We start from the raw sequence: 20,861 nt of genomic DNA on the forward strand, positions 1-20,861 counted from the left end.
ATGAATGTCAAAATATTGTTCAATATATAGTGATCCTTTAATATTTTTAAATTAGGGCTGTCAAGCAATTAAAAAAATAATCAAATTAATTACATGCTTTGTGATTAATTAATCTAAATTGATTGAATAAGTTTTTTTTCTGTTAAAGTATTTTAAAAAATTCCATTCAAATGAATTTTGCTAGATGTTTCATAAAGCTGCTGGATTTTGGACACAATTGTCCCCTGTCCTCTCACACTTAACTGGTCTGCAGTCCATTGCAGTCCATTTTGCAAGGGAGTTAGTCGCTCACAGATAGACTTACTCAGTTTGCGTCTGAACGCCTGGTTGAGTGTGGCTCGACAAGGCTGGCTGCTAGTACTAGCATTAGAGGCTGTGCTAGCTCGGACCTCTGGGTTCGTTGCTAAATGCTTTGCGTTCAGGTGGTATTTCAGGTTTGAAGTTCTCCGATGGTACGGAAATTCCTTACTGCAAAAACTGCAGAGAACAGTGCTTCCATCAACAGCTCCATCTGGGTGTTTTTTAAATGTAAATGTTCCATTCACAGGGCCAGGCAGCTTCATCTCGTCTGCCTCCGTGTGACAAAGCCACTGTGGCCTTCAGTGATGCGCCAGGTCAGAGGGCACCACGGAATGTGATTAATCAGCGTTCATTTCGTTTACGTGTTATTTTGACAGCCCTGATATAAATATGAATATTAAACACTGAATTTAATAAACAAACTTGGGACAAAGTACGACCTTTTTTTGTTTTAGTTTTCCTGTAAAGTTGGTCAAATATTACAAACACGAGAATAAAAATGGGATATTTTGCGGTTTCACTGAAGTAAATAACAACCTGGTCTCACAGAAATATGTTAAATGACCACAAACTCTTAACACTACGTTATGTGGCGGTGTCACGTTATGGGGTAAAATTACACGCCAGCATGACGGAAACAATGCCAACGGGAGGTCACAGTTTAAAACATGGTTAACATGTAAAATGGCAGGAGTTTGGTATGGTTTAGGGAAAAAATTCTTGGGTAGGTTTGGTACGGGATGTAAGTACGTCGTAACGTGACGTAAAGTAGGTAAAGTAGGGAGGTTAACACATCAACACAAACAGCAGCCTCTTGGGTTGAAGTCCTGTGTTTGTTTGACCCATTCACCCTCCCACCCTACACAGACTGTCTTGCTAGTTACACCACGTATTGTGCAATGTCAAAAAAAAATGTATGCGTCCCTCATGATAAAGGATCATAACTGACTATCAATCGTCATTGTTTTAGTGATTGTAACACATTACGTGCCACCACCATGCAGCGTTAAGAAGTCGTTGACATTTCACGTAGTGGCGTAAGGTAGTTGTGAAGGGCTCCAGTGCACGCTGTTGTGCACATATTGTCTCCTCAGTAATCAGAGCCTTGACACTGGATAACATTAACATACATATTACCCAACAATCAACACTGCATATCTATAAATGACAAAAAATACCAGAGATATCAAGAAATTATTGATTTAATTTTACAATTTTAACTGTTTTTTTTTTTTTTTAGTATATTTGGAATAAGAACGACAAAATAATCTCAACTCATAGTCCACTTACTAGATTTTATTTATTTATTTATTTATTTAGCTTCATGATCATAATAACTCATAATTTCAGTATTTCCTGCCCACAAAGGACATTCTGAGGAAAAAAAAAGCACACCTGTAAATGATGGAAAGGGTCTCCAGAGAGTTGTAAATACTGCAGAGAGGATCATTAGGCTGAACTTGCATCTATGGAACTGGATCACAACCTACACACAATGCTGCAAGAAAAAAGCACAGAGCATCATTAGAGACACACATCACCCGGCTCACACCATCCTCAGGCACAAACATTCAGCACACAGCCTGACACAGCAGCTTTTTTTCTGCCACAGTGAGACTAATGGCAAAGCAAATAAGGATGAACTACAGTTACTCATATACCTCAGTTTATGTGCAATAAAAACTGGAAATGTGCAATACCCATACCCTGCAGGTGGAGATTATATTTTTGTATTTTATCATACTTTTTAAACCTGTTTGTGTGCACTTTATCTTTTACTATTTATTACTTGTGTATATCTGACCTGACTCAGAGTGTTTTTTTTGCCTGCAGGTGATTGTCCTGGTACTGTGCTGCAGGCTCACCATCACAATGTCACAGATCACTGGGGCATTCAAACTGATCTGAGCCATCATTAGTTATTACTGTACGAGTCTAAATGTCTGCTGTGGGAAAATAAAGTCTATTTAAATAAATACATTTACAAAAACACCACGAGAAAAGTTTCCCTGCTGTTTGTGAATTTCCGGCTGTCTGCATGCTGCAGTTTATGTTAACGGATGGACTGAAAAAATGTCCAAAGAAATCCCCTTTTGAAATGTTTATTCTCTCTTGTAAAATCAGAGAACATGTGGGAGGACAAACATGCTCAATAAAATGATAAGTGCGGTCTTCTATAATCCTTACGTATGAGCCTCACAGTTACGAGATATTGGTGTTTTGTAGTTATACCAAGATATACACAATTTAATGAAAATAATATATTAAACTTACAAACTATTACATGCATCACTTAATTTTCAATGCCAGTTTATTACCAGTGTGTCAGAATTAAATCTGGTCTGCACAGACCCTGTTATATCCGAGGCTATGTGTCATGTGCACCAACATGTAGAGTGTAACTCTCCTCTGTGTTTAAAGTTTGCAAAACGTAGCAGCATTTTGGACAAATTACCCAGAGAGGTCTTTAACTGATGAACAATAAAAATAAACAGCTGCAGCTGTTGTTTGTCCACTTGGCAAATAGTAGTAGTAAAAACAACAAAATGAAATTCAATGCACAGAATTCATTTACTCAGTTTATTTATTCAGCTTGGAGAACATTGATAACGAGGCCAAGATCACAACAAGTGTTCAACAACGTCATTTTCTTTGTTCAAAGGTGCAAATCTTCTTAAAAAAGATAATTTTACATCTGATTTCTTGTTCAGTTTGAGTTTCTTATTTGTGTATAATAAGTAAATCAGTCAGAGAATGACTCCACATGTGGTGTAATCTGACAGTTTTGTAGCTAAAATCCAATATCATGAATATAAAGTTAATATTCCTGCAATGATCTCTGGTCAGTGAAAGTATTCCCTTTCTTTTTCTCTTATTTCTTTTCCTGTCATCTCTATTTTTTCCGGGATATTTCTTCGGTCACAGGATTATTATCAGGAGTGTCATCTTAAACACCTAAAAATGGAAACATAATTCAGATTTATGGAAAACAGTTTCTGATCCAAGTGGCAGTCGTCCACACTGGTTCCTGAGTGGGTCTGTTGCTTCAGACCGACAACATCTCTATTGTTTCCTGCTGGATGATGAACTGCACTGATGCAACTGTCAGATTCCAGGTGTTCTTCTCCTCTCCACTCTTTGTATCTTAACACAGGTTCATTTCATGCGCTCGCTGCTGAATTCAGCCTTTGTGTAGCCGTATAAGTAACATTTTCTGTTCCAAAATAACTGCAGAAGAAGAGAGTTGATACGATTGTTTATCATCAGCAGTGACTCATGGATTAGTTTTCCGTGCTGATATTTCTGGCTCTCACTTTTCTGGCTGATTCTCAGTTTTGGAACAAAGCAGCATGGAGATGATTTCCAATCCCCCCCACACGTTATTCATTATGCAGTTGTCATGCTCAATAGTGCTACAAATAAGCAATTAATGTTGCAACTGGACATTGTAAAAAAATAAATAAATAAAAGAAGAAATGTGTGCATAGCAACTGTGACATCACTATGACATCAAAACACAGACGCCTGCATTAAAGCATGTATTTAGCTGTCCATGAGCACCAAATGTTTAACTGCACCAGTTTAACCAGTTAAAATAAACCTGTCACACTGAAAATCAAACTGACAGTAAGAGAGCCCGGCCCATTCTCATTCAGAAGGCACCAAACACAGTTGCTTTGTCAGTGATTTCTGCATCAGAAACCTGATGCCAAAAGCCATCTCTTGCAGCCGTGTGATAGGCTGTTTGTAGCGCGGTCAAACAAAACTTTTTGAGATGTAATGATATGTTGCCAGTCGGCCAGACAGCACCTGTTGCGACGGTATGATACACTGCTGGACAGCGTCAGGTTGAAAAGCTGGCGGTGACGACATTGTATAACGATCTGGAAACTCCCATTTCCGGTGGGTGAGCAGGAGGGGTGGTGGATCATCAAAATCTGGTTCTGGGGCAGCAATCAGACACCGACAAAAAAAGCTCTCCCTTAATGTTGGCATGACATGTAGCCAGTCGCCTTTACAGTTTAACACAGGCTCCCGGCGTCAGGGGGAAAGAACAAAAATTCAACCACATGCATTTGTTTTTGAAGGGAAAAAAAACGTTGATACGCTGCATTGTACTGATATAGTGCTTTTATTTTGAAAAAGACTATGCAAACTGTACATTTCCTGTGAAAACAGAAGTGTATTTTGAAAGATAACAATGCATGGCAGAAGTTGACATTGCGTCCCAGAGCGTCAACAACCAACGCACCCAGGGTACCTTGCATGTTGTATCTGGACATGACCAAACGTCGATATGTGACCAGGTTGGGGTGAGAATGTGTTGGGTGGACGGGTTCAGCAAACCCTGGACTTTCACCCAGGAGCCTGGAGTTTGCTGGAATATGAAGGTAGAGCCAAATCATGATGTTTTTTCTGAACCTCACAATGTGCTTTTGTTGACATCCCCGCTTTGGTTGTGGCGTCCTGGAATGTCAACAGCAGATGCAGGAGGATACCTAGCGTGTAAAATCTAGATGTAAAAAGGCCGGTGACAAAGCGGCTAAACGTGACGACTTGGAACGAGAATGTGTTGGAGAACCCACTATTCCTCTCAACTCCACAGAGCATTTTAGAACCTTTCAGCTCACCGTTTTGTTTTTGACTCTCATCAGTGTTGTTTCCAGCAGCAACTCTTTTCAGCTAAAATCCTTTGATAAACCCACTGCACACTTGGTTGGTGGAGTTGGTGGAGATCAAAATAGAGCTAAAAGAAAATGTGAATATTGACTTGTATTCATCTGGTGGACGCAAACGTGACTCAAAATAAATGATAATGTCGCTCAGTGTCTGCTGGACGCGTAAATAAGCTGTTTGCGATCGTGATCATGTCTGTCTGGGTCACATCGATCACTATAAACTAAGAAGAGAAGAGTTGCGGCCTGTATTTCGGCTGTAAGGCATTAACACCAAATTTGGCATCACAGTGAAAACGTCTCTCCCCCTGATTCATTTGAATGTGGATAGTGCATCTAGGTGGTGGCGGTGGAGCAGGAGGGGAAACAGAAAAGACGCAGTGGTTGGAGGCAAAAAGTTGAAACAGATTCAGCTTTTGTAGTGGCCAGTCACGTAACCTGCGATTACGCCCACAGTCCTCGGAAACAACGGTCTCTTCCTGTTGTTAAAATTTATAGCAAGTAAAATAAATAACATGTATATTAATAGCTTTTGTGTAGTATCCTACAAAAGAGAGCCCTCACCTAACCTGTGCACACATGTTTGTCTTTGGTGGCTGTAAAGATGTTACAGTAATTATAATCAAAAGAAATTCTTCAGAGATCTTTTAAGCTGACAAACACTAAAGACACTCAGTTACTGAAACAGGAAGAGTGGCTTTTCTCTCCACCCCCACCCAAATGGGCCACTAAAGTGACACTTCCACAACGCCACACAGCCCTGCAGATAATCACCACAATGCCTGATTTGGTGTGAGTGCAGCCTAATGGGACAGGATGGGTGAGGCTTGGTGAAGTTGATGTTGTTGCAGTTCCTGCTGGTCACCAGTGGAGGTCTGTAGTGGTCATAGATGACTTGAGCAGAGGATAATCTGGCAGCCCTCTGACAGCAGGTTTGAGCTGCTCGGAATAGACGAGACAGGCTGCTGCAGCATGATGGAGAACGTCTGTAATAGATACACATGATATTACTATAGTGTGACTGTAGACCTTCTGTCCACATTAAAAATTGCAGTTCCTATGGGGTAACGGTTGGTCTGCAACATTCCAACAGGAAGTCCCACCTCCTCCTCCTCCGCCTCCTTTTGTTTTAATGAAGCCCCTGGGAGGTTCTGGAAAGCCCTGGAACTGAATGCGGTCCATCCCGTTCCAAACCGCCGCCTCCTCTTCAGTCCCAGCGAGCTTGGACCAAACCCTGCTCTGCCTCCTGCACACTGACCCGTCTCCACGGCAACTGCAAACAGGGCGGGACAGGGTCCTGCTGAAAACGGGGCTATGATTTCAACAGATGTCACGACACACAGGCAACAGAGACGCTGGGCTCTGGTCAGTTTATAGCGTGACTGTTTCGTGGATCTGATCCACAGGCAACACATTTTATATATTATCAGGGTCAGAGCTCCATCGTCATTTATTACAGCTGGCTGAAGGTGTCACAACATAAAACTCAGGATATCGACACTACACTGTAAAGAACCTATCTAACCCTGCCGTCATGACAAAGGGGGGTATTTGCACCCATACAGCATGCCCCTGTATCCTCCTATTGTCCCAGCCATGCGTCACGAGGTCCAGTCTCCTGATTGGGCAACGACATGGGATTGTTCTGGACCACAGTTGGGGGAAATGCTTGGGAACTCCACTTCCCAGCGTGAGAGGAGACGGAGAGCAGAACGGTTCCCCGGAGGCGCAGCCGTTGACCCCGCTGAGTGCAAAATATGCAGAGGTCGCCGGATTCCTATTGGGCAAGAGCTAAATATGACTGACACCGAGCAGCAATAACCCTTGACTCCGGAGCTGCTGGGGAGACACGCTATTTATTTGCAGGCAGATAAATGTCAAGCAAACAGTTCTGGATTTCAAACATGCCGTCAGTAGAAAACAATCCGGGATGTAAACTGAGGGAAGAGAAGAATTTCAGCACAATCAGAGCAGAAAGTAAAACAAGTAAAAACAAGCAATGAAAAAAAGTTTTTGTTGCTCTTCACAGTCATCTGTAGCTGCAGTCAGGACTTCACATATTTATTACAGTAACTAATCCATCATACTGTAGCTCCACTTTTAGATTTACATTCATCTCAGTGGTGGGATTAAAGTGCATATACTCAAGTACAATTTTGAGGTACTTTTACATTAATGAATATTTAAATTTTATGCAACATTATACTTGTACTCCAACATTTTAGAAACTAAATGTGAATTTATAAAATCTGAAAAATGATACTACTCTGCAGTATGTGAGGTAGTGTAAAGCTGGGATAGGCAGAAATCTAGGACAGAAAAAATAGGCACTCTCCTCCTCCTGCGGCTCTCTCCTCTCTGTTCTAAATCCCTCCCACCAGATGCCCATAGCATATGCAAACACTTCATACAATAACCCCATGTTTCTCATACCTTGATTTATTTAATCTTATTCCATCGTTGTGAGCAGCACTTTTACTCAGCCCCTCCTTGTCCTGCTCTTTGTCTCGCTGTTTTATCAGACCACAAATGAGACAAGGATTAGGTCCTAGCCACCCCGCTGTCCTTCCACCTTTCTCCTCACCGCTGTGAACTGCTTTCCTGAGAAGAGAGCGGACAACAGCTCAGGAGACGAACCTTTGGTTGGCGGTTGTAGCGGCTTGAATTGGGGCAGCATGAACCCCCAGTGCTGGTGGCCAGTGACAGTGGATCTAACCTGTGTAACTGCAGCAACAGAAAGTTTGCTGATCCAGCAGGGGGTCGGGGCTGTCTGGTTTGCGCCGGCTTGATTCGGGTTATGGCAGCTGCCAACACGGGGTCCGTCTCTGCTGCCTGCTCTCCTCCCAGAGAGGTGGTCTATAGCAAGGCAGAGGACACACTGTGATTTGAGGGCCTAGCTAGCAATGTGAGCATGAGGCTGCGGTCGTGAGCCTTTAGCTCCAGTTAGTAGAAGGCTTAACTGTTACCATCATTTTCTGTTATCTGAAATGTTTCACCGATATTGACATGTGTTTTATCTATTTTGTTTATGATCAGACTCATTTTTTTAGACTCTATTTTTGAAGTCTATTTTCCTTTTTGGGTTGCTTTACAGTGTAGGCAGTTGTTGCCAATACAGGAATAGCAACTTCCTCTGCAGGATTCTCAGTCGTTGATTCATGGTTTCACCGAAGGGACGTGTACGTGCATCTGCATTTATAGGACAGCCAATAGGAACGCCCTCTCTGAAATGACCTCTGATTTGCCAAAGACTAAAAGCTGAAACAGAGCCAAGAGGAGGTGCAGAAATCCAGTGCTCTCCCAGACCGCTTGAATTACAATATGTTTAAAATTTACTATGGGATTTTTGCCAAATGAAGCCAAAAGTAAACTGCCCACCAGTTTCAGTATCTTCCATCACTGCTGAATATATACATTGTTTTTAGATCAGTGCAAATGCTGCAACAGATGCCTTACTGCAAACTGAACATTATGTACAGCAGCTTCAAGATCATTTTAAACAATTAAGGTCATAAAGCCAGACTTGTTGATAATCTTCTCTTGTATATTGCATGAGTATAAAACATTTAACAACCCCTTAACCTGAGACCTGAGAGTGCCACAGCTGAGACAATTAAGTAAGACTTTTTGTTTCCATCCACATGTTCAAACATTAAGAGAAGCACATCACAGGTCGAGCATGTTAAACATTAATTATCACTGGCTTGTATCTGTACACACACTTGCACGCACACACACTCATACACTCTCACACCTCTTCCATGGCCTACCAGTAGAGGTCACTGTTCTCTTGGTGCACACTGCAGCTCCTGTGACCTCAGAGAGGGTGACAGCAGCACCTTAAGGTCCTCAGGTCACAGAGTTGAGAGCTTCAGCTGCAGAGATGCTGCACCTTCATAAAACACTACAGTTATAATACACAGCTGGTTTCACAGTAAACACCTGGGTGAAGAAGCAATACATTCAGACTGAAGTCACTGATGGATTGTGCAATCAGATTGGCCAATTTCCATCAAAGTTTTTCCCAGTGAGGTTGTGTTTGTGATGATGAAAAGGGTTTTTTCAGCAGCGTGGCACGTTTTATTTCCACAGTCGTTCATCACAAACATGCCTCAGTGGCCACCAATCAACAAAATGATCCAGAAAACAACAAAATAAAACACAAGGGAAGAAAGCAAAGGACGAAATATACGAGCCCACCCACAACAGGACAGCATGTAAGCCGGCAACAAACCAATAGCTCTAAAATGTCGGTTGTCCACAATTACTCCAGTTTAGTTATGATAATAACAATAATCAGCTGCAGCCTCGCCTCATTTAACATGCTATAATTCATGTTTTGGAGAGAAAGTTTGTGGAGTCATGTTTGCCTTGGCTGAAAATAAGGTCTTTAAATGTCCTTATCTGACATCAGAGAGGCTTGATACTGTGGATCAATGCAGCTGAGACATTTTTTAATCCTCAACACATCAGTTCTGTTACAGCATATTTACTCTCTAATACTTTAACTTTTGTGTCTGTGTTTTTGTTTGTTTGTTTGTTTGCATTGTATTCAGCTAATACTCCACAAGGGAGCATTCATATTGCTTTGTTAGTATAACTGTCATTAGTGGTAGGAGTAGTAGTAGTAGTAGGTGTGGTTATTATACTTCATTTGCACAGAAAATAGTAAAACAAAAACTGTCCATGAGAAGAAAGAAACCCAGGTACGAAAAAAAAAACCCTCCACTAATACCAGCTGTGGTCACAGACAAACATCCACCAGAAAAAGACGACACTGTCTGGCTGATATTTGATAGAGTTAAATGAAATGCCCTGCACACATGCACAGGTGTTTTCAGTTTCTCTGATTAGACACCTGGTCAGGCTGAAGTCAAATGAAGGCCGGGTGAGGTGTCATTTGTCCCCAACAGGTGCAACAAAGCCAACAGGAGAGTGAGCACATTCACGCCCACGTGGTCTTTAAAGGTCTCAGTCAGGTGAAACAAGTGAAAGCACCTGTGGAGGTGAACTGTGGGAGTGTGGGGCCCAAAATTGGGTTGCAGTAAGTACAGTGAATTTCCAGCACAGAGCTTTTATTTTGAAGTGCCGTTTCCTGCTGTAGAGTGAGTGACTAATGGACAGCTACAAAAGAGACAGCAAACTAGCTGGACAACATGACCAAACACAAGTATGAAGCAGTGTTTCCCATTAATTAACGAAACTATGGCGGTCCGCCATAGTTTAATTTGACCCGCCATAGTTTCTAAATAAAAGATTTAGGCTGCCGAAAGTATTGACTTCTCATGATATAAATAACATCTCGAACGCCGTAGCGTTTTGTGCCGATGTGCTCAGGCTGTCAGATCCAGCGCTCGACAGTGCGAGCGTTTCACTCGACTAAAAATAGGTGTGTGTGAACTGTAAAAAATAGTTAGGGGCACATGTGCGCATAAAAAAAAAATCAGCTGAAGCAGCCTATATTTTTGTCAATAAAAAATATGATAATCTAACCACAAATGTTGGAGGAACTCCAGCCGCCTTCCCTCTTCCCTCTTCCCCGTGTGACACGGTTATGGGCGGTTTTCCAAGCCACTGTCGACACAATGAATATAAGTCCCACTGTCGGCTGGGTGGAAATAAGTCAAAGGGCTCTAGCTTCCCGGTGCAGCGCAGGGTGGCACAATGGTGGCGAACCCCGCGCAGAGCTAGTTTCGAGCAGCGCAACCCGAGGCGCGCTCAGTTTGGTAGTTTGGCAGACCGAGGTGCGCTGAGATGGGTGTGGTGGCGCAGCAAGGGGAGGTGTCGACAGATCCAGCTTGGCGCAGTTTCGTGCCAAAAGGCTTCGCCGAAGGTGCGCTAAAAGCTCGCCATCTGAAACCAGGTCTACTGTCAGCGCAGGGGGAGCGCAGCCGGTGTAAGCCAAAGTTTGGCTGACCGGTGGACAGTGCGCACACGTCACCAAAACCTCACAGGCAGGTTTCCAGAATATCAGGCACATTAACGATGCAATAAATACCCAAAAAAACACTATTCACTGTAACTATCTGCAATCAGCACATAAATGTATCTCTATATCGACTGTCCCGTCACATGTGATGTCAGATCAAAGGGGATTGGCACCGTTTGGCACGCGTAATGGTAAGATTTAATAACATTAAAGACAAAATTAAATTGCAATACTTTTTCAAAACTGAATGATTTTACCTTTCTGTACATTTTGTATACAAATCCCCCCCCCCCCCCAAATAGTTTCCCAAAATCCTGTGGGAAACACTGTGAAGCTTAATATATTAAGCTTTGTGGACCTTGAACTAATGACTAAGGAGAAATCTGGACCAGTTTGGAACCACTGGGATAGATTATATTTAGAGGCAATGTTATTTATTTATTTTTTTTAGTGAATGAAGCGTTACATTGATGCAAGAGAACACCACAGTCTGGGTTCATATCCTGAGTCCTGCGTGTGGTTAGGTTCAGGCACTTTGGTTCGGAAAAGGTTGTGTCTTCCATTAAATAAACACGTTGTGTCTCACATCACTGTAGACTTTTTCTGGTTTAAACTCGACCACAGTAAAATGCTGCCAGTACCTAAATGTAACTATAAAAACAGTTTAATAATGTTGTAGCCATTACAAGCGGATATTGTTGTATAAGATCAAATATTTTGTCCAGAAAATAAATGAAATACATTGACAAATAACATTTTACTGACACGTTCAATATCTACATTTAAGAGACTTGGCAGATATGTTAAATGGACACTTCAACCCAAAATCAAAACTACATATTATTCCTCCTTCATGCAGTGCTGTTTATCAGTCTAGATTGTTTGGATGTGAGTTGCAGAGTGTTGTAGATATCAGCCGTAGAGATGTCTGCCTTCCCTCCAATATAATAGAATTAGATGGCACTCAGCTTGTGGTGCTCAAAGCGCCAAAAAATACATTTGAAAAACTCAACATGACCTGGTTACTCAAGATAATTCACAGACCTTGTTGTGAGCAGCTTCATGTAGGAACTATTTTCTTTCTATCAAACTACACCCATCAACTGTATCACCGTGCGGAAGGAAGTGTGCATCTACTCATGAATAAGAGGCTCGTGCTCGTGACAGCACGCGGTGTAAATATTAATGGTGTCTTCCTCGGCTGAGCTAGCAGTAGATGCACGATTCCTTCTGCGCAGGCTGTTCTCATGCACTGCTCATACAAATATCTACAAAAAGTATGTTTTTAAATCAGGTTCAAGGTTTGACTAAAATCGCCAAAAAGTTTCACGTACAATGATTGATGTGTATACCGTCAGTCATAGTGATTTTACACTGATGGACTTTTAAGTAATGTGTTGTTTTATGCAGTGAAATATTTACAGTCATGGTATTTTATTTTTTGTGTAGTGAAGCCAACTATCTGTTCAGTGTGTTTGTTTTTTTGTTTACCTGCCCAGGGACATAAGATGTAAATTAGCTGCTAGCTTACTCTGATGCAATTGCTTTTAATTGTGCACTCTCCCTGTATAATAAACATCTAAATAAATTCAAATACATAAGTAATGCAACAAAATTCAACTAATGAGCTGATGGGAGTGCACAAGAAAGTAGTATAAACAGTGAAAGTCCACATAAGGAGGCAGGAAGGGGTAGTGGATGGATCAAACAAGCGCAGGACTTTTCCCAGGAGTCCAGTCTCACTCTGAAGTTGTCAAAATCTGGCACTTGGGCAGTGACTCACAGTGTCAGACACTGAAGAGGATACCTTTCACGCTGTATTTGGATGTGGTCCATGACTGAACGTCGATTTGTGAAAAGGTCAGAGTGAGAATGTGTTGGACCAGTGTTTGTGTCTCATGTGAAACAAAGTGAACTCTGAGTTATTTTAAGGTACGTCATCACCACTTTTCTTTTTAACTTATGTAACTTCACATTAAGTATGTAACCTTAACTCTGTAATATGACGACATCATTTGTGGGGTGCTAATTCACTGGATGTCATACGAAGCATTGTATGTGCTATTTCATAAGATACCCTTGTATGAGGGTGTTGTTATGTGTGGTGATTCATTTGGCGGGTGCAGTTTGGTAAGGAGAAAATAGTTCCTACATGAAACTGCAAGAGTCTGTGGATTATCTTGAGTAACTGAGTCATGATTTCTGGAAAGAGACATTGCTGCTGAGTTTTTTAAATGTATTTTTGGGCTTTGAGCACCACAAGCTGAGGGGCCATCTTGTTCTATTATACTGGAGAGAAGGCAGACATCTCTACGGCTGATATCTCCAACACTCTGCAACTCACATCCAAACAATCTAGACTGATAAACAGCACTGCATGTAGGAGGAATAATATATAGTTTTGATTTTGGGTTGAAGTGTCCCTTTAATTAACAACATCTCCTCATCATGTTGACAGAAAATGTAGTTCAGGTGATGTTAAAGGTATCGGCTGCATACACACATATCCTCTATGAGACGAGGCTGCAGATCAACCTCTATCACTGACCCGCTGTGGTGTGACTCCATGACGACACCTAGAAGAAATCAAACTGATGGTGCTGAGTCTGAATTAAGTGTTAATGAGATTCACCAGCCCCAACACATTGACTTAACATTAGTCAGAAAGCAGGCCGGTCCCCTGTACAGTAACCCAGTGGAATAAATGCTCTGGGAATCATCCAGAAACTCCCAGGAACCTAAAGAGAGAAGGAAGCCGTAAAATCATAAAAGGTTGACTTCACTCTTCTGAATGATTCGCCTTATTGGAACAGCATGTTAAAGCTGGACCATCAGAGTGAAGCAATATGGCCAGGGCTCCTCCACAGCTATTGGACGTGCAGTGTTGTGGAGCAGGAAGTTTAACGTGCAGGGTGGATGGTCGGTGGGCGGGCGATCCAATCAAGCAAATAAAACTCACTAATGGTGCCGTTCACAAATTGAGAAGTCTGGAGTCGTTCCCCGCCTGGCACCCATTCCCTCTCGCTTGAAGATGGCGAGGAGTGTGAAGGGGGCGAAGTGAAGGAGGGCATTTACAAATTTAGTCTGGGAGGAAACGGGCTTAGCACTGTGGCTGGCTGGAGCCGGTGCCGCTTTGGGTTTTTTAAGCGGTTGTACCCGGTCCAGATCTAAATGGAGGTTTTAGTGCGGGCGACCCCGGGCTGTTTGAGGTGCGGTCTGACTCGGTGCGAGGCCCTGCAAAGCATCAACACACGTCTACTCAGGCTCCAATGCCTTCAAGCTGGAGGCGGAGGGGAACCATCACACCAGGCAGCTCCAACCGCCCCCCATTATAGATGATGATCTCACCCCGGCTGTCCGCGGCCATTACAGACACAGAAAATGGCCACCTAAGAGCTGCACGGCTCGCTCAATGTGCTAAATGGCTCTATTAGAGACACAAAGATATCACCAGTGTCGGATGAGAGCTGTTATAGCTCTGAAATGTCGAGAAAATCTGTTTGTTTTTGACTTGATGTCCATGTTAGTTTGAATTTATGGGTTGAATATCATATTTAAAAAAGGGTCATCTGTTTATCTTTATCTAAAGCAGCAAGATAATCCTTAAATTCACACGGCAAATTACAAATATTGGTGCTGCAAGCTTTCCTATAACAGCAGTAATACTCCAAAATGAGTAAGTAAATATGGCAGCTCTTAAATAAGAAAAGTGTGATTTAATAAGACTCTTATTTTCAATTTAACAGACTATGTTTTAACAGTGTTTAACTGTGTTTAAAAGTAAGCCACAGTTCAAAGAAGAAAAACTCATACTGCTATTTAAACAACTTTTTTCACTCTTGTGCAAACAGCAAATAGCTGAGTGTCATGCAAATTGCAGAGGAGTAAACACACATATGGTTTTGTCCATGTCAGGCTGTGTGAAGTGAGTTTTAAAAATAACAAATGCATTCAAAGCTGTCAACAATTTTCCTTTATGCTTTCGTGCTGTCACTGCCCGAGCAGGCTGCTGTTCTCTTCATGTAATCGAGCTGTAAACGGAGACAACATTTACTGTCCCACCTCGTCATATATCACTGACATCCCACTCTGTCCTCCGCACGGACAATATCCCTGACAACTGCTGTAAATCTGCAGCTGAAACTCTGAAAGGAAACGGGCAGCGACGACAGTTTCCTCGCCGCCCGCAGATGTTCATCTCAACACTGCAGCACTGTCACTGTGATTAGCTGCAGGATCAAACCAAGGGAACATGTTATTTATCTCTGAGGTGCTCAGATATTCTGCTATAGTCACATTACTAAGAATCCCAATTTAAATAAATGTGTTTAATTTAAATGTTAAAGAATCTAGAAAAGTTCAAATGTTTCCTGTTAATGAAACTTTGTTGGTAAAATTATTTCTACCTCAGTAAAAGCATCTTTGTCCTCAAACACATTCTCTACTTTTTAGATGATATCCTGTTTAATTAAAAATCATTTTATAAGGGCAGGGTTCAGTTTTTAAAAAAAAAAAAAAAAAAGTGGGAATATTTCACCTGAAAAGAGTCAAAAATTCCATTAAAATCAAACTTGTGACAAAAGAAATCTCTGCTCTTAGATGTTTTTGTGCAGGCCTTATTACTGCAGCTCTCTGTTCACTTACCAGGATATTTTGTTATAATGCCGACCTTCTAATTTAGGATATATTGGGTTTCTAATTCTGAGCCTACTACTGGTCTTGGCTGCACGCGTTATATATCATGAGAGAGGCTCGCTGAGTGTTATACGCTCTGCAATGTTTCCATATTAGCGAAGAGAGAATTAAAAAGGAGGAAGGAGGAAAATGTCTAATAATGATCACACACACACTGGGTCTTTTTAAACGCTCATATTAGCGTCTGAGGCCGAGAGCTACATCAAAGCCTCGCTGCTATAAAGTCTATAACACATCGGGGGCTGTTAAATTCAGGGAAGTGAGAGCAGTGAGAAACGTTATCATACAGTCTGTCTCAGATGCTGTTGGAATTAAAATTATTTGTTTCGTGATTCTAATCATCAGTTATGTTTCTCTTCATTTATCAGATGCAGGGTTTGAAATGTAAAGTCTCTGCTTCATGTTTTAACAGTCGCACTTTACTTCAGCGTTCCATATTTAGCATTTGTAAGCCGTGTATAAACATCTGGTAAAACTATCTATGACGCCCATGTGTGTGATGCATTATTAACGTATTTAAAATGCGTTACAATCTGCTTATAGCGCTGTATAATTATAGTTTTAAGCACTCCTAGTTATCCATAATGCTTTATGATGATAATCATTACACATTATAATGTTTTTACAATTACGTCTAAAGTCAAGTATCATAATACTTTATAATTGCTGGTTACTCACAGACATGTTTTTGCAAGGATCATAGTGTGTTATAATTCTCATGTTACAGTATGACCCCTTAAACAAATAAATAAAATTTACAATTTGTGTTGTTCTTGCACAGATATGATAAAAAAGTATCCTCTCTACTTAAAGCAAACAGTGAAAACCTACACTGACTTTTAACCAGCTTGTAATGCATCATATCTGCTTGTATGTCACAATTTTTTTCACTGCACTTAAAGCAGCACAGGTGTAGATTTCAGTGAGGACACGTTCCCCTCAATACTTAGAACGTGCATATTTGTCCACCCTGTCAATAAAACATGAAAGCAGTAGAGGACTTTTATTTTTGACAAAGTTAAAGACATTTAAACTATAAATTGTTGCAGAGTAAGGACAAATTTGTGCATGAAAATTCCCAAATATGCAGGAAATTTGGTGTTTGATGCTTAAAGTTTTCTGGAGGAGGATCCCCAAATCGCAAAAAGAAAAGTTGCACCCAGTGACGCCACAGTGAAACTTATAATCACATTATAATGCATTATAAAATGATTTCAGCTATGAAAATACATAATGCACTATGATCCTTGCAAGCAAATCTCAGTGAGTGACCGGTAATTATTAAGTATTATGATACTTGATCTTGTAAGTTATTATAAAATGCTTTACATTTATTGTTATAAAGCATTATGAATAGTTAGGAGTGCTTATAACTGTAATTATACAGCACTATAAGCTGCTATAATGCATTATTGACGTGGGTGTCATAGACATAGTTACTATATTAACACACTAATGTAATTGTGACAAAAGGTCGTTTAAAAGTTTTTATTAGTCAACAATGATAATCTCTCCCATTAAGACATAATTCAAATTATTATGACCATGTTTTACTACATTATCTGTTTATACACCAGCCTCCTCTGGAGTTCTGGTTGTTGATGAATGCATTAATAAACATTTATATCTGCTCACATGCATTCTAATGTGTTATAAACCATTTATTAAATGTTTATAATCTGCTTATTAATGCAAATTATTGGAGCTTTAAGTAAAGTGTTACTGTTTGTTTCATGTTTTAGGAGCTTTTAAAGACCCCAGAGACACATTAATGTCTCCATTGACTAATTACAATCAGGTTTTTAAATGTAAAATCTTGTCACTGGGTCACACCCTTCAACCATGCATATTTAGCGTTTATAAACAGTATAGAAACATCTAAGATATGGTTTAAAATATACTATAATGTAGTTGTAACATAAGATCATTGAGCTTATTAAGTTCTAGTTGCTGACATTAATAAACACTTCTATCTGCTCATAAACATTCTTCTGTGTTATAAACTGTTAAATGTTTATATTCTGCTTATTAATGCAAAATATTGGAGCTTAAAGTGAAGTTTTACTGTTTGTTTCGTATTTAAGGAACTTTAAAGGCCTCCAGAGGCACATTACAGCATGTGATAAAATGTGAGCCAGTGACAAGATTTTATTTTTAAAATTGCATTTAATTAATAACCAGTGTTATTGGGTCCAATTTTACTCTAACCACCATAACAAGCATTTATAAACAATATATAAACATGTAATATATGGTTTGTAACACACTGTAATGTAGTTGTAACATCAGGGCATTGAAAATTGTTTATTTATGTGCAGTATGTAATAAACCATTTATTACATGTTTATATTCTGCTTATTAACGCAGAATATTGGAGCTTAAAGTAAAGTGATACTGTTTATTTCATGTTTTTAAAGACTCAGTGGAAATATTAACGCCTCCATTGACTAATTAAAGTCAGTTTTAAATGTTAAATCACTGGTTTATGTCTCTTTGGGTCACAGTTTTAGCATTTATAAACAGTATATAAACATTTAATATATGGTTTATAACACACTATAATGTGGTTATAACATAAGACTACTGAGAAGTGTTTAGTAATGAACAGTATTTGTCAATAATAACTTGCCCCATGTTGATAATTTCATGTTATTATGTCTGTATTTTATGACATTATCATTAAATATCTATTCAGTTGGAGTTCTAGTTGTTGACAACTGCAATAATAAACACTTAAACGTGCTCACACACATTCCAGTATGTTATAAACCATTTATTAAATGTTTATATTCTGCTTATTATTAGTAAAGTGTCTCTTTGGATCACACTTTACTTTAACCCTCCATAAAAAGCATTTATAAACAGTATATTAACATTTAATAGGTGTACAGTGTATGGTCTGTTCAGTATTTGTTGACAATTTTAAGATATGATTTACATTATTACAGCTGAACTATGTTTTACTATATCGTCATTAGCCTCGACTTATGGGTGCCCACAAGAGGAGTGACAGTTTGTTGACAAATACATCATAATTAATTTATTAAATGTTTATATTCTGCTTATAAAAGCAGAATACTGGAGGTTAAAGTGAAGTGTTACTGTTTGTTTCATGTTTTAGGAGCTTTTAAAGACTCCATTAATGATTTTTTTTAAACTAATTGTTACTTTAATTGTTACTAATTGTTTAACTAATAGTCAGTTTTAAATGTAAATTCACTGGTTCTTGTCTCTTTGGGTCACACTTTGCTTTAACCCTCCATATTAAGCATTTATAAACAGTATGTAAACATTTAATAAGCGTACACTATATTGTTTGTAGCACATTATAATGTAATTGTAATAGAAGGACATTTGTGTTTATTAATGTTCAGTATTTGTTGACAATCTAAATATATGATTCATATTATTGCAGCTGAACTGTGTTTTACTATATCGTCATTAATTATGTGTTGATGCACCAGCCTCGTCTTAAAGGTGCCCCCAGGAAGAGTTATAGTTGTTGACAAATACATTATAAATGCTTTACTAAATGTTTATATTCTGCTTATAAATGCAAAAACTGGGCCTTTAAGTAAAGTGTTGAGCTTTAAAAGACTCCTGTGACACATTCATATCATGGCCGCGCTACTTTATTGATGATCCTATCCTTAGATTAAGCTCTGCGAAAATCTATTGCTGCTGTAGGAGCATTACATCTCTGCAAAAACACTAAATCCAGGAGTGAAGGTTGGTTATTATCTAAAGAAAACTGAACCTGAAGCATGCAGCAAATGAGTGTGTGCGCTTGAACTTCATGTGAGAAATGGACCAAAGTGGCGGTTGCATGTTTGTTTTGGTGACGGTGGCACTGAGCTGTGTTTGCTGTAATCCTTCCTGCCTGTGTGACTGACAGCCACAGGCTGAGCAGCAGGTCTACATGTACCTTCAGTTTCTGTCTACTGCGGTGAAAACACACCGCCCTCGACCTCGCCATCAGAAACACACAGACACTGGCGGCCTCCCTCCTCTCCTCTACACTCACTCCTCTTTTTTTTATGACTTACACCTACTCGCCGCTGTGACCTCTTCACCTCTTTTTATTCTTTTTCATTTGACATGCCATCACATAAAAACTCTGACAAATATGTGCTTTTGGAGGCCGGTGCAGGTAGCTTAAGAATGATGTCACTGGCAGTTTGTGCCAAAATATTCACAGTATCTTCAACTGAGAGCTTTTTTTTTTTTAAAGTTTCTGAATGGATTTTATTCATTTCAGACAGGAAAAGCCTCTTAAACAGCACTCACACCATCATGACACACTGAATCTCTTCTCTGAATCCAAACCAATGACATTTATTTTGGGGTTAGCAGCTCTTTTAGGAGCTAAGAGGGCACTCAAAGGTAGACAGGAATGACAAAAAATAGCAAATTAAATGTGTAAAAAACATTTAATTGATGGATGTTATGTGTGACACAAAGTATTTTCACAATAAAAGTCCAGTATTGGCCTGATATATAAGTCTAAGCCACAAAAACACACACACTTATTCACACAGGGATATTTTGCCTCATATAGCCCACGAGGGGCGAAGACTAGGACTGACTGCAAACACCCCACAGGCCATCACTGCTGCGACAGGATTGGAAACACGTGTGCATTAATACCTGCTCGCAGCCCTGAGCAAATATATTGCCCGGGCTAACCTGCTAATAGCCTTAATTTGTAAGGTAAACAGTAGAAGAGTTTGACACTCACTCACCTAAGGTGGCTTTCCTCTGCTGCGCTGCCTCTGCTGCCTTCGGAGGCTTTGGAGGGACTGGGGGTTTTGGGGGTTGGAGGGGGGGGGGCGGCAAAGTTACAGCCTGCCTCCGCCATGATATCTGTTAAAGTAATTTTCTCTCAAAGAGGAATTAATTTCCTTTCTCAGGCGGCCCACAGCGCCTGTGGCACAGCCTGTGTCGTCCAACCGGATCCCCCGAGTGTGGAGTTATTGTGACTGTCCATCTGTGAAAAACCTGCCCGGGCCACGAAAACTCTGCAACACCTATAAATCTATAATTTGTTTTATGTTTCATTTGTCTTTAATCTGAGCTATGTGCACTTTAAATATGTGCCATATATACTATACAGTATTTGAAGGAAGAAAATGTGTGAGGTGATTATTTATCTTTAATCTTTATCACAATATATGAAACATTTACTCACAATATCTTAATTATGTCATTTGCATAAATAAAAGAACTGAATTATTTTAATTACAAACACTAAAGCCTGATAT

At 40.0% G+C, this 20,861-nt stretch overlaps 1 long non-coding RNA gene across 3 annotated transcripts; it reads right to left on the reverse strand.

Annotated features, from left to right (window-relative positions):
- Positions 1-1,565: 1,565 nt before the first annotated feature.
- LOC125892973 (uncharacterized) lies at positions 1,566-20,406 on the reverse strand. 3 transcript variants are annotated; one of them, XR_007449816.1, is made up of 7 exons: positions 20,343-20,406; positions 8,747-8,868; positions 7,693-7,832; positions 7,410-7,577; positions 6,080-6,249; positions 5,751-5,962; positions 1,566-1,798 (listed from the first exon to the last, which is right to left on the reverse strand). It is a non-coding gene; the product is annotated as an uncharacterized LOC125892973 (long non-coding RNA). The 3 variants fall into 3 exon arrangements; XR_007449815.1 differs by lacking the exon at positions 1,566-1,798 and having other exon boundaries at positions 2,867-5,962; XR_007449817.1 differs by lacking the exon at positions 1,566-1,798 and having other exon boundaries at positions 2,867-5,962; positions 20,339-20,374.
- Positions 20,407-20,861: the final 455 nt, after the last annotated feature.

This window comes from Epinephelus fuscoguttatus, linkage group LG8, assembly GCF_011397635.1.
Source record: "Epinephelus fuscoguttatus linkage group LG8, E.fuscoguttatus.final_Chr_v1".
NCBI classification, from domain to species: domain Eukaryota; kingdom Metazoa; phylum Chordata; class Actinopteri; order Perciformes; family Serranidae; genus Epinephelus; species Epinephelus fuscoguttatus.